At 46.0% G+C, this 13,800-nt stretch overlaps 1 long non-coding RNA gene across 1 annotated transcript in view; it reads right to left on the bottom strand.

Moving 5' to 3' along the window:
- LOC311275402 overlaps positions 1 to 9,906 on the bottom strand; it is a 29,782-nt gene extending 19,876 nt beyond the window's left edge. Inside the window, exon 1 of the long non-coding RNA XR_014624860.1 lies at positions 8,137 to 9,906. This is a non-coding gene — a long non-coding RNA (uncharacterized lncRNA). The remainder of the gene's footprint in view (positions 1 to 8,136) is intronic.
- Between the last annotated feature and the right edge of the window lie 3,894 nt (positions 9,907 to 13,800).

Here is a 13,800-nt window from a genome sequence, read left to right as displayed (position 1 = left end):
TGGATATATCTGACCACGGTCTGGAGGGGATAGGGAGTGGCTGTAGTAGACCCATGCGGGATCCTGAGGACGTCTTGTTCCGAGCACAGATCGAACATGCCTCCACGTACTCCCGAACCTCCGGCTCCATGGACGGCCACCAGAACCGCCGGGAGATGGCGAACATGGTTCTCCGAACTCCCGGATGGCATGAAAGCAGCGAGGTGTGAGCCCAGTGGATCACCTGTGGGCGCAACTCAACAGGGACAAACAGGCGATTATCAGGGCACCCACTAGGTGACGGGTCTCCACCATTAGCCTGCTTCACCTCCTCTTCTATCTGCCAAGTCACCGCTCCAACCACACGGGTCAGTGGAAGGATGGGCTCTGGTTCCTTGGCAACAGGCTCGGGGTCGAATAGTCTAGACAGGACGTCTGGTTTGACGTTCCGGGACCCCGGCCTGTAAGAGATAGAAAAGAGAAAACGGTTAAAAAACAGCGCCCACCTGGCCTGGCGAGAGTTGAGTGTCTTGGCTTTTCTGATATATTCTAGATTCTTGTGGTCAGTCCAGACAATGAATGGGCGGTTGGCCCCCTCTAACCAATGCCTCCACTCTTCTAGGGCGAGTTTAACTGCTAATAGTTCTCGGTTACCAACGTCGTAGTTCCGTTCCGCCTTGGACAGTCGACGTGACAGGAACGCGCAGGGGTGCATTTTACCGTCATGCTCTGATCGTTGAGAGAGGACGGCCCCGACCCCTTCGCTGGAGGCATCCACCTCCACCACGAACTGGCGCTGCGGATCTGGCATGGTGAGGATGGGAGCAGAAGTGAAACGTTTCTTGAGGTCCTGGAACGCCCTCTCCACTTCTGGGGACCAACAGAACCGCACCTGTGTGGAGGTAAGAGCATGGAGAGGAGCAGCTATTGCGCTAAAGCCTCTGATAAACCGCCTGTAAAAGTTCGCAAATCCCAGGAACTGCTGAACCTTCTTGCGGCTATCAGGAATAGGCCACTCAGCTACAGCGCTAATTTTAGCCGGATCCATCTGAACCTTTCCAGGGGCTATGATGAAGCCCAGGAAAGAGACGGTGTCGGCATGAAACACACTTTTTTCAACCTTAACGTACAAGTGGTTCTCCAGCAGTCTTTTCAGAACCCTGGTCACGTGGTCTTGGTGTGTGGCAATGTCGGGGGAGTAGATTAAAATGTCATCTAAATATACATAGACAAAAACGTCAAGGAAATCTCTCAACACATCGTTGATCCTCGCCTGGCAGACAGCTGGGGCATTGGTGAGTCCAAATGGCATGACCAAGTACTCGTAGTGACCACTAGGTGTATTGAACCCCGTCTTCCACTCGTCCCCCTCTCTTATGCGGATCAGATGATAGGCGTTTCGAAGATCCAGTTTGGTGAACACCTTGGCCTGCTGAAGTTGATCAAACACAGAGGACATGAGTGGAAGAGGGTAACGGTTCTTTAATGTGATGTCATTGAGAGGGCTATAGTCTATGCATGGTCTAAGAGATCCATCCTTCTTGTCAACAAAAAAAAATCCAGCACCAGCTGGAGAAGGCGAGGGGCGGATGAGACCCGCTTTTAAAGATGTGGTGAGATATTCTCTCATAGCCTCTTTTTCAGGACCAGAAACAGAGTACAGCCGACCTTTAGGTATGGTGGATCCTGGAAGTAGGTCAATGGCACAGTCGTATGGGCGGTGTGGGGGAAGGGACATGGCTTTAGATTTGCTAAAAACCTCACGGAGATGGTGGTAGCCGGGGGGCACCGAGTTCAGATCCGGGTACTCAGTTTCTGTGGCAGGATTGACAGAGAACAGGTTAACTTCAGTAGCATCACTGTTCTGGGTTAGTTTGACAAAACAGTCTTTGGTGCAGTCCTCCCCCCACTTTTGGATCTCCCCAGATCTCCAATTCACCTGAGGGTTGTGGTGAAAAAGCCATGGTTGTCCCAAAATCAGAGTGTGAGTGGCCGCTTTGAATAAATAGAAGCGAATGCTCTCCTTGTGTTCCTTAATGTGCATATGGAGAGGTTCAGTGATACGAGAAATGACAAACAGTTCTTTCCCATCTAGAGCTCGGGCCCTGATGGGCTTAGTTAAGGGTTCAGATCTAATGCCCAATTCTTCCGCTAATTCACAGTCCATTAGACTTTCGTCAGCTCCTGAATCTATGAGCGAGATTATTGACAGTGTGGTGAATTAGCTGGACTTTGGTGAGAGTACGTGAAACAGGATTTGAAGCTTTGATTTGACTCACCGCTGTAGCTTGTTTGGTTGGACAGGTGACGACGAGATGACCAGCCTCACCGCAGTAGAAGCATCTCCCCTCCAGTAGCCGTTTGCGCCGTTCCTCCTGTGTTAGCCGTGCTCTGCCCAGCTGCATGGGGACCCCCTCCTCCTCGGCAGGGAGATGATTATACTGCTCCGGAGGGAAAGTGTGAGAAGCTGGCCGGCCCTGTGTCTGTGAACGTGAAACTCCTTCGGTCCTTACAGTCCTCTCCCCTCGGTGACGTCTGAGCTGCCCGAGTCTGTTGTCTGTTCGGACAGCGAGAGTGATGAGATCATCCAAGCCTGTAGGTAAGTCGAGGGGGACGAGTAGATCTTGGATCGGTGCTGCCAGTCCCTTTAAAAGCACATCGTACAGAGCCGTGGAGTTCCACCCGCTCTCTGCTGAAAGTGTGCGGAAACGGATGGCGTAGTCGCATACAGAGTCTCTGCCTTGTCTCAGCCCACTCAGCTCCTGCGCTTTCTCCCGATCATCCGTTACTGGGTCGAAGGTCCGTGTTAGCGCCGTCTGGAAATCTGTTAGCGTGTTGCAGATCGGCAATCTCCTGCCCCATTCTGCCGACGCCCAGGCCTTGGCTCTCCCAGTTAGGTGCGAGATCATGAATGCAATCTTGGACCGATCAGTGGGGAAAGCATGGGGGTTTAGCTCAAAATGAATAGAGCAGTCTATGAGAAACGTCTTACTTAGTCCTGGTTCGCCATTATACTGTGCAGGGGGAGCCAACTTACTTCCGGCTTCGACGTGGGCTGTGGGTGGAGTGGGTACGGGAGCCGGGGCGGTGGGTCGAGGGAGCTGCGCGATCAACTCCTGTAGATGTGCAGTGAGTTGACCCATGTGTGCCGCCATCGCCGTTTGGAACTCCTCCTGACGCGAAATGCGGGCTTCCTGAGCTTGCAGAGCCCCCGCCAGTTGTTGCGCCTCTGCTGAGTCCATACTGGCCAGAGTGTAATGTCAGGCCTGGGCTTAAGGGAGGACTCAGAAGCAGAGGTTCAAAGATCAACAAACGTTTTATTTTGAAAATCGTCTTCTTTGCTCAGTAGACAGGGTGATAAACAAATAGGCTATGAAACCTTCTATAACTATACTAATGGCAAACCAGACAAATCACAGAAAAACAAAACAAACCAAGACTGAACAAAAAATCACTCCAAAAGGGGGGAAGCAAAAGGAGGCTACAAACTTAACTACACTGCACTCCTAAGCTAGAAAAACTGTAAGAAAACAAAGTCAAAAGGGAGGAAAAAACAACAAGGCTATGAAACAAATACTAGATCTAGAAACTAAACAGGAAAAACTACAACAGAAAATCACTCTTCTAAAGAGGAAACAAGGGATATCAAAAATACAAACGTGGTCGTTGGAATCGGGCAAGGCTGTGGACATGAGGGCTGGAGGCACACGAATAAACGAGACACTCTGGCACAGGACAAAGGGAGACGCAGACTATAAGACACATGAGGTTAATGGGGAACAGGTGGAAACAATCAGGGATCAGGGGAGACGTCAGACCGGTGACACAAGAGGAAGGGCAAGTGACATGAAACGAGAGGAGAGTTATTTTTCAAAATAAAACATGAAAATGACAAGACAGAAAACCAGGACAAGAAACCCCTCACCGCGTTGTGACACACTGGAGGGAACAGCTATCTTTGTGAAAGGACTGTTAACTACTGACAACGTGTTGTCCAGTATTAGGTTATGTGAGATAAACCATAACATATATTGCCCCAAATCTATAATAACAACTAGCTAGCGTCCGCTACACTGAAAAAATGGAAGAAGGAGGTTTTGTATATGCTACATAATTGATTTATATTTCTCTCCAAAACATGATTAAATCTTTAAAAGTATTTCAATACTGAGGAATTTTAAATCTGCATGTCTCTGTCATTTTAAGAAGAAAGAAAAAGGTTATGTTTTATCAGCCGGAAGTTGAAAACCCCGCCTCTAGGAGGCGTCTTTTTTTTCCAGGACAGAAAATGGTGGTTGAAGACCTGCAGGCTCCGCCATTATCTCCCTCGCTGTGATATTTTCTGTGGATTTGGGCTGCTCTGGACACAATAAAGGTAATAAAAAACTTGGTAGCTTAGTCTTGGTGCTAACTTTTCGGTCATTCACTGTTCTGCTGATGGCAGTGGTCATGGGTGCCGTCCTTAAATATCTTTTCATTAGTCTTTATTTCTGGTAAGGTAATGTGTGCACGGCAACTAGTTTGTATGGGAAAATTTATAGAATATAGGTCTTTTCTCTTTTCAAATTGGCACTTGGAGGTTAATAAGTGTTGGGGATGGGTAACTCTGACATTGGCTTTGGCGAAACGTGGCTGCGGTAACAAAATGGAGGAAAACCGACTCGGCGATATTTTGTTTTGGGGGTGGGGGGTAGTTGCTGATAGTGGTCATGCATGTTTGCCTCATGCTAATCTATTACAGCAGCATGAGAAAGGAAAGGGAGAGTAATGAATAGCCATTTTTAGATAGAAAAGGCGGCACATTTGCTCCAAGGTAAGGGCGGCAATCTACCGCCTTGTCTTTCTAAAAAGGGAGGCGTAATATTCATCCTTTTCCAAAAGCCGCCACTTGGCTGCCACTGGGATAGTCGTAAACATGTGATGTGACATAAAGCACGAAGTTGGGCAGTGAACAGTGAAAACGAATGTTTCTTCAAAATAAGAGCTTTACATTGCACCCCATTGGATTTTAGAACTGGGTTTATAGCGGAGGGCTTTTAATTTGAAAGTAGCGACCGTTCGTAGCTTGCCGCTACACAACAGGTTGACAGCAGCTACTAGCTGTTTGGTTGTGTCCGCTAGCTGTCAGCTACAGAGACCGAGGAGACGCTAGCACCCCCCGGATGTCAGCGGCTTTCCAGTTGCTCATCTTGACGTCCGCGGATGAAGTGATGGACTTGACTGCTGTGATCAGCTGTTTCCTGGTTTTAAAATTCTCCGTCTGTGGGTCGCACAACAGTGCAGGTCATCGACACCTCCGCCCATCTCACGCAATTGCCGGCACGTTGATGAACTGCGCCTTGCCTGGAAGGTGGACAAGACCAGGCGGCAGCAGCAGGGGGCGGTGACAAAAAGCTGCAGTCAAGTCGGACAGTTTCCAGCCGCCGTCAAAGAATATACAGGTCACAGAAATATTTACATCCTGTTAGATCCACCTGTACGCTACATGCAGTTTGCAGAACACGTTCGGATAGCTATGGCTGAAGAAATTGCGAATGCGTTCTTGTTTGCTGATGAAATTGAAGCAGAAGAGATCCCCCTACTTTTCAACTTTGCACATAAATTCCACTGTGTTAATCCTCTTAATGGGCAGATGGGGTGTAGTGTGATTTTTACTATTTATTCTCAGAAATGAAGAGTTTCGTTGCAAAACGAGATATATATATAAGACATCAACAATCAAGTTCATTCACAATTTTTGTACAGTAAACAAGTGTTGACAACACTGCAGAGACAGACACCGTCTAATAACACAGAAACAAACTAACGGCAGCTTTCACAGTCATCAGCAGCATCGGCATGAAAGTTATCTGTGTCACAACATCCACAATAGAGACGAAGGTTACCTGCTCAACAGAAACGCCGCTGTATCAGCACCGGCTCCATATCTTCACGGACCTTTCGCCATCGTTCAAATGATGACCCGATGTTTACTCGGTTTGAGCCCTCTTTGTTTCACATCTCGCTTTGTGTCTTTTCAGTGACAGACTTTCTTTCTTTGACTCTTTGTCGGTGGGGCGAGCAGAGGCAGCTGAACTGCTCAGGGCAAAACAAACCTCTTGTCCGCTTGTAGTTTCAAATGCGGAAGTGGGTCGGGACCAGACGTGAGCAGGAGCAGGAGAGTGAGCAATAGGAACCATCCGGGCCGGATGGTTCCTATTGGTCAATTTCTTTTCAGTTTTACAGACACTAGAGAGAATGGATTTTTTTGGTTCCTTTTACTCTTCACATTGTGTGGGTGGTACTATTGGGTCATAACCACCATCTAAATGATGTTAATAATAATAACAAATCTTTCAAATCGTAGACCATAGCTTTAAAGCTGGTGCTCAAAGTAAATTGCACCACCTCTTTTAATATTTCAAAATAAAAAGTGCAGCATATAATATAGGATAAAACTAAAATATTAATACAAACAAAAGATAAAGTGCACTATATGTACTTGAAAATGAAAACTGGTTCTCAAAGTAAATTGCACCACATTTCAGGCCTTTGACCTCTCTTGACATCTCTAAATAAAAAAGTGCATCATAATAAAAAAAAAAAACATTAATACAAACAGGCAGCTTTAGGTTGTGAACAAAGTACTCTGTCCCACTCTCAATGCGATCACTTAACCATCAATGGCAGGTTCTTCTTCACAAACAGAAGCATCTCTGCCTTCTCACCAGAAAGCCTGTTTCTTTTCTCATCTATGACATTACTAGCCAAGCTAAACAAGCGCTCACTATCGACACTGGTACATGGAGCAGAGAGGTAGGCTTCGGCAAGTGGGGCAAGTGCAGGGTAGTGTGTTTTGTTTTCGTGCCAGTATTTCAGTACATCATTTACAGTTTCATCTTCAGATCTCTTGATGGGCAACTCGGACAGGTAACGATGTAACTGCACAGATGAAGGGCTGCCCAGCAGTTGCTCTTCCTCATTGCTAGCACTCTCCTTCAGTATCTCATCATGCACCGAAAGCAGTAGACTTGCCCTTTTGGCTGCAGGTTCCTCAGAAGGCTGATCAGGTGTGGGTTTGCTGGCACTGGTGTCCACTGTGTCCAGCATGTTCAGAAGCACCCTTTTCATTATTAGCAGTAAGTTATTTAACTTACTGTTTAACTTAAGTTATATAACTTGCCTGGGATCCATAGCAGTGGCCACAGCGTACAGTGGATTCTTCTCGGTGTCTGCAAACCTTCTCTGGACTGCTTCCAACAGAGTGGCTTTGGCAGTGCCCACACCACGGTCTGTGTCTGCTGCTCTCCCCAAAAGGCGTTTCAGTGCAGTGATTTCAGGGATGACAACTGCGGCGGTGGCTGACGAGGAGCTTATTGTCTTAGTGAGTTCCTCAAAAGATTCAAGGAGGCTCAACACATTCTCAATTAAACCCCACTGAATGTTTATGTGCGTGACTATTCTCCTGCCTGTTGCCACAAAGTGAAATAAGTCCAAATCAGCGACATGTTTTCTTCATGAGTCTTGCTAGTTTTTAGCTGTTTTGCTCTGGGCGCGTTGAGCTGCTATGCACCGCGCATGCGGGTCAGTTTGATCGGCCGAAAACCGGAAATTAGGACAGTGACCTGCCGGTCACCGATTGGGGCCGATTGGATATAAAACCGGCTTTTTTAATCGGCGGCCGATTGATCGGTGCATCTCTAACAAAAACCATGCCGAAATGCAACATATCATCTTAACACTGACATTGTCAAACATCTTAAATTGAATTAAAATATATGGAATAGTATATACAAAGATTGAGTAATGATAATCATATAGACACATTAATAAGATTCTGAGTTAGTTTTGGCCAGAACATACACAACATAACTTTTTTTTTTTTGCAAAACGCTATATATCCACCTTAGGCTATAGGCTACTAATACCATTTAGAAATGCTAGTGAATCAATGTGTGTGTGTGTGTGTGTGTGTGTGTGTGTGTGTGTGTGTGTGTTCTTGAGTGTCACATGGGCTTCAGATGCCAGTGTATGCCTTTTAGCCTACTCTTCCTCACTGTGGACATCACTGGTCACAGCCAAAGCATGGTTGTAGACAGGCCTGGATCAAGAGGGCAGGGGCCCCTGGGCACAAATTCTTGGATGGCCCCCCGAATACAAACACGCACACACACGTACCTCCATCAGCTTTGTCTCTCTCGTCCTCAGCTCTGTCTCTCCTCCTCAGCTCTCTCTCTCCTCAGCTCTGTCTCTCTCCTCCTCAGCTCCGTCTCTCCTCCTCAGCTCTGTCTCTCCTCCTCAGCTCTCTCTCTCCTCAGCTATGTCTCTCCTCCTCAGCTCTGTCTCTCTCGTCCTCAGCTCTGTCTCTCTCCTCCTCAGCTCTGTCTCTCCTCCTCAGCTCTGTCTCTCTCATCCTCAGCTCTGTCTCTCCTCCTCAGCTCTCTCTCTCCTCAGCTATGTCTCTCCTCCTCAGCTATGTCTCTCTCCTCCTCAGCTCTCTCTCTCCTCAGCTATGTCTCTCCTCCTCAGCTATGTCTCTCTCCTCCTCAGCTCTCTCTCTCCTCAGCTCTGTCTCTCCTCCTCAGCTCTCTCTCTCCTCAGCTATGTCTCTCCTCCTCAGCTCTGTCTCTCCTCCTCAGCTCTCTCTCTCCTCCTCAGCTCTGTCTCTCCTCCTCAGCTCTCTCTCGTCCTCAGCTCTGTCTCTCCTCCTCAGCTCTCTCTCTCCTCCTCAGCTCTGTCTCTCCTCCTCAGCTCTGTCTCTCTCGTCCTCAGCTCTGTCTCTCCTCCTCAGCTCTGTCTCTCTCGTCCTCAGCTGTCTCTCCTCCTCAGCTCTGTCTCTCTCCTCCTCAGCTCTGTCTCTCTCCTCCTCAGCTCTGTCTCTCCTCCTCAGCTCTCTCTCTCCTCAGCTCTGTCTCTCCTCCTCAGCTCTGTCTCAACTCCTCATATATAGTGGATGAAACATAGGATGTGCTTCCCCTTCCCTTTTGACCATACTTATTCATGTGTTCAGCCAGGAAAGGATCAAACTGGGAAATGACCTCCAGAATGCCAAGAAAGTTACCATTGTGTGGTGATCCAATAAGTTCATCATCACCACGGAAAGGCAACCCCCTTTCACTTAAAAACTTAATGACAGCCACGACACGTTTCAGCACCTGGCGCCAGTAGCGCTTCTCTCCCTCCAGTTGTTGCACTAGTTGAGCGTTCACAGTCCCGCTCCCGCTGACAGATGAGCGCCGAAGCAATGCTAGCATACAACTACAATGCTCTGTGCTTTTCTCATGATCCCGCACACGTTCAGGGTGTTTCCAGTCAGAGAAGCCACTAACAAATTGATGTGTCTTTGTTGAAAAGAGCATGCAGGCAAAGCAATAAATGTTACCTGTAGATGGTGAATATGTCATCCAGTCACGGGAAACTCTTTCCCCATTTGGTAAACGGCAGTAGATCAGATCGTTCGTGAAGGAGCGCACTTTACCGCCCAAACCACCATCACGAGTTGAGGCCGGGTATTTGCTCGTTCTGTTATGAAACACAGCAGGTCCACGATCGATTAGGACAGAGCGAGCATTTTCGTTAATTTCGCCCCACAATGCCGGATCCGACACCTGGTACATCCACTCATGCGAGCTGCCGGTGTAAGTACCGGATGTGCTCGGGCTGCCAGATCGGCTCACACCGGTGCTGTGACTGCAGCTAGCAACAGGTTGACACTCGCTTCCCCCGGCATCTTCCTCTAGCTCCGGGTTAGCTTGCAGGCAGTCCTCCGCCTCCACAGTGTCATCTTCGTCCTGATGTTCCTGACTCCGTTTGAAGAAAGTTTGGATGGATGGTACACTTCTCAAAAAAGTTGCCTCCCTCTCCTCCTTTTCTCTTTTACGTTTTCGCTTACTGCAACCGCTTCGTTCACTCATTTTTTTTTTCTCCAACTACTTCCCCACGATCCGGTCTGTTCAGCACTGTCATTGATAGACAGTGGCGTGGGGGCGGAGCTGGCTGTTCCCATGGTTTCCTCACTTGCACTTGACCAATTAAATCATTGTCTTTAGTTAAAAAAAAAAAAACAAGGGTGTTTTTTTATTGGTTATACATGGTGTCAATATCAGTGAGTAGAAGAGAAACACGCATTTCCATAGTTTTCCCTAAGTCTGTTTGGGCCCCAGGTTCACGTGGGCCCCAGGTGCACGTGGGCCCCTGGGCCTGTGCCCATAAAGCCCATTGGATAATCCGGCCTTGTGTAGAAGCCTTGTGTAGTAGCCCTCAGCCTCTGGCCACCCAGCGACCTGACTAGGGACCAGCTCCTCTGCCTCCGTCAGACGTGGTGGAGGTGGAGGTGACCACCACCTCTGCCTTCTTCCACATGTTCATTTACTCAGCAGGATGTTAGGCCTTGTGTAGAAGGCCTTGGCGTTTGCTGGGGCACCAAGGGCTTTCAGCAGGCTGATGATGTCCTTCTTCTTCACAGCCTTCACTGTGGTCATCATGGGCAGGGGATCTGCTTTATACTGGCCCCAGTTATTGCCTCTCTTCAGGAGAGTGTGCTGGTAGGTGGGACCACTGAAGGTGGTTCTCATCCCCAACCCTTTGCCATCAATCTCCAGCACCCGGGCGTCGCTGATCTTGTAAGACCACGTGGACTGCATGAGAGCCTTGGCTGCAGCTTTGTGGTCAAAGCTCTCCCAGTCCTTCCCGTACACATACACAGAGCCATGCTTCCTCAGGATGTTGGTGTATTCGTCTGGTAGGAGGATGGTATCCTGCTTGCGAATATCCTGCTCAAGTCTTCCAAAAACTCTATCAGCAGGGAGAAAACTATGGCCACGGATAGGGAAGAAGCATTCCATCTTGACATCTTTAAAGATAGAGCTTTGTAGACTGGACAGCATTCCCACCATTGTGATGTTCTTGTTCTGTCCGTAGCAGGAATCACTGAAGAGCCTCAAATGGCCAGCCTGTTGGACATCTTCAGCTAGACTTGTTCTCAGGCAGTGGTCCAGGGCAGAGGTGATCATGTTGCTGTCTTTTCCATTTTCATTCTCAAGCCACACGTAGAGATGACGGTGCCTGCAGGCTCCTCTCTCCATGATGGACCACAACACCAAACACATACATGTGAAGCTGCCTGGAGTAGTAGGTCTGGCCGATGGGAGACTTGGGCAGACAGAGGTTCTGCATCATGTCAAAGCAGACAGTTACTGTATCCTCCACTACATTCAGCAGGGTGTAGAACACCCTGTGGAGCATGAAGGATACGATCTCTGCCTTCCTCTCATCCTCAGTAAGGTTAGGATCTTTCATTCGGAGCCTCGAGCTCATACAGGTGGCACAGCAGTCCTTTGCTGGATGTTCAAATCCCAAGTTGAATGAGGTGCAGAAGACATTGTAATACAGGGAGTAGCTGATGTCCCTGTGGTTCTGCTCCTGGAACAGCCGGTGCATTTTGGTCACTGACATGTCACTTGGGAGGTACTTCCGTCCAGGTGCGCCACGACGAGCATAGTGGCTGCAGGGCCGTAGCCACCATTGAGGACACCGAGGTCATGTCCTCGGTATTTTTTTTCCTTAAGTTTCGTTTCATTAAAACCGAAAGTAAACACGGTCACAACGTGACTGCAGGTCTATTTTTAGAACGGCAATTAAATGAATCGGAGCAAAGATGCAACGTAGTGGTAAGAGGCTGCATCAATCCAAGTTATCATTTGTTGCAGCAAGAAAGGCAGAGGATGATCAGGCAAAGAGGAGGAAAGGTGAGAATTGTAATAAGCTAAGAGAATGAGAAAGGTGTCTGCCGAATATTGACCTCGGTATTTCAAAAATCCTGGCTACGGCCCTGCTGTTTTTATAGCCTATACTCAGAGTTTCACTTCACAGATTAATTCAACTCAGAGTTCAGGGTTAGGCTTCTAGTTTGTTGAACCTCCTTTCTGGAATACCCCTTTGATGTACTGTTCAAAATAATATGATTATGCTGCGTGACTTACATTATCTCTTGTCTATTTGGTCAACAGACGCTGTTCTTCTGGAGTTTCCACAGACAAGTGTCTCTGATGTGTGCGCGGCCATCAGACGAAAGTGTAACAATGAGCAGTTCAGCCGTAAAAAAAGGAACATAATGTATGGTGTGTGTTTCTGTATGGTGGGAGGGGTTAGGTGTGCAATAATAAGGAATATTGTTTTTCATTGTTCACTATTCTCAGTGTTCTGTAAAGTTTATGTGTAATGTTTAGGTCTTGCTGACTGAAATGGACCTATTTCTACAAGGTGTACTAAGGTACCAATAATTAAAAATGTTTAAAAGCCATAATGTAAATGTTCATACATTTGTTGTAAAAATGTTAAGAGATAGTACAAGTTTTTTGTATTTACAATGTATCATTCTAATTTGGATATGGTACAAATAGATTACAGTCTATTTTTTCACCTGGAAGTAGTCCCACAAGTTTCACTTTCACAGCCTTTAGTATGCTGGTAATACATTTGCAAACATGTGCAAGGTAGAAAGTAATATACAGTAAACATGTAGTAAAGTAAAGAGAAAGTATATTGACTATTATGCAAAGTATCCTTTTTTAGTAATTGGAATAAGCCAAACATATAATTAAGCATATTAGCACAGTAAGAATATATTAAAAGTATAAAGCTTATATATTTTTGAGACACTAACAAATCATTTTTAATGTACTTATAATACAAACAAAGTACTAGAATAGTACTAGTATAGTACAAGTGTAACTTTAATTTGACTAATTAAGCATATATTCGTACATATAAAGCCATATGCTTAAAGTGTACAAAATATACTTTAAGTTGTTCCACTTTAGCACATAAAAGTACACTAATTACACTTCAGGTTGAGCTTCTCTACAATTACTTACAATTAAAATATATTTAGTACAAAATTAGTTGTTCCAAAATAGCATGCTTCAAGTTAACTAATCATGAACACTCTTGAAGTATAATGATGATTAGTGTGGCTTCAAGTACACAAAAGTATGCTAAATTTTAGTACATTTAGCACATTTATTTTTCAGCTGGGATAACAATAACGGAAAATGTAAATTAGATTAATTATTTCGTATTGGTTTCCTTGTTTATTATGTTTTCCGTTTTGGGCTGAAAATAGGAAAACATTCGCCAGTTTTCAATGTTTGGTGCATACAGAAAAACGAAATATTGCCACATTAAATGGAATAATTGAATGATCAGATGATACACGGACCTTTTTGCACTGTGCAGTAGCATAAGCTGTATTTGAATGACAAAATTCAAATTCACTTAATAATGAATTTGGATCTTCTTTATGGCAAACAAGGCTTTACCTGGAATCTAATTCATTAAGGGTGAAAACTGGCTTATGTCAATTTTGAGCGTGTCAGACCGAGAAAAGCCAATTTTTGCACTTACAGTAGCATAAGCTGTATTTGACTGAAAAAAGGTCTTTCACTTAAGTTTTCTAGGCTGAAGTGGTTGAATTTGGATCTTCTTCATGGCAAACGAGGCTTTACCTGGAATTTAATTCATTAAGGGTGAAAACTGGCTTATGTCAATTTTGAGCGTCTCAGACCGAGAAAAGCCCATTTTTGCACTTACAGTAGCATAAGCTGTATTTGACTGAAAAAAGGTCTGTCACTTAAGTTTTCTAGCCTGAACTGGTTGAATTTGGATCTTCTTTATGGCAAACAAGGCTTTACCTGGAATTTAATTCATTAAGGGTGAAAACTGGCTTATGTCAATTTTGAGCGTTTCAGACAGAGAAAAGCCTATTTTTGCACAGTACAGTAGCATAAGCTGTGTTTGACTGAAAAAAGATCTTTCACTTAAGTTTTCTAGCCTGAACTGGTT

Source organism: Pagrus pagrus, assembly GCF_965226575.1.
Source record: "Pagrus pagrus genome assembly, chromosome: 19".
In the NCBI taxonomy this organism is placed as follows: Eukaryota; Metazoa; Chordata; class Actinopteri; order Spariformes; family Sparidae; genus Pagrus; species Pagrus pagrus.
This window is presented reverse-complemented; position numbering and strand designations above follow the sequence as displayed.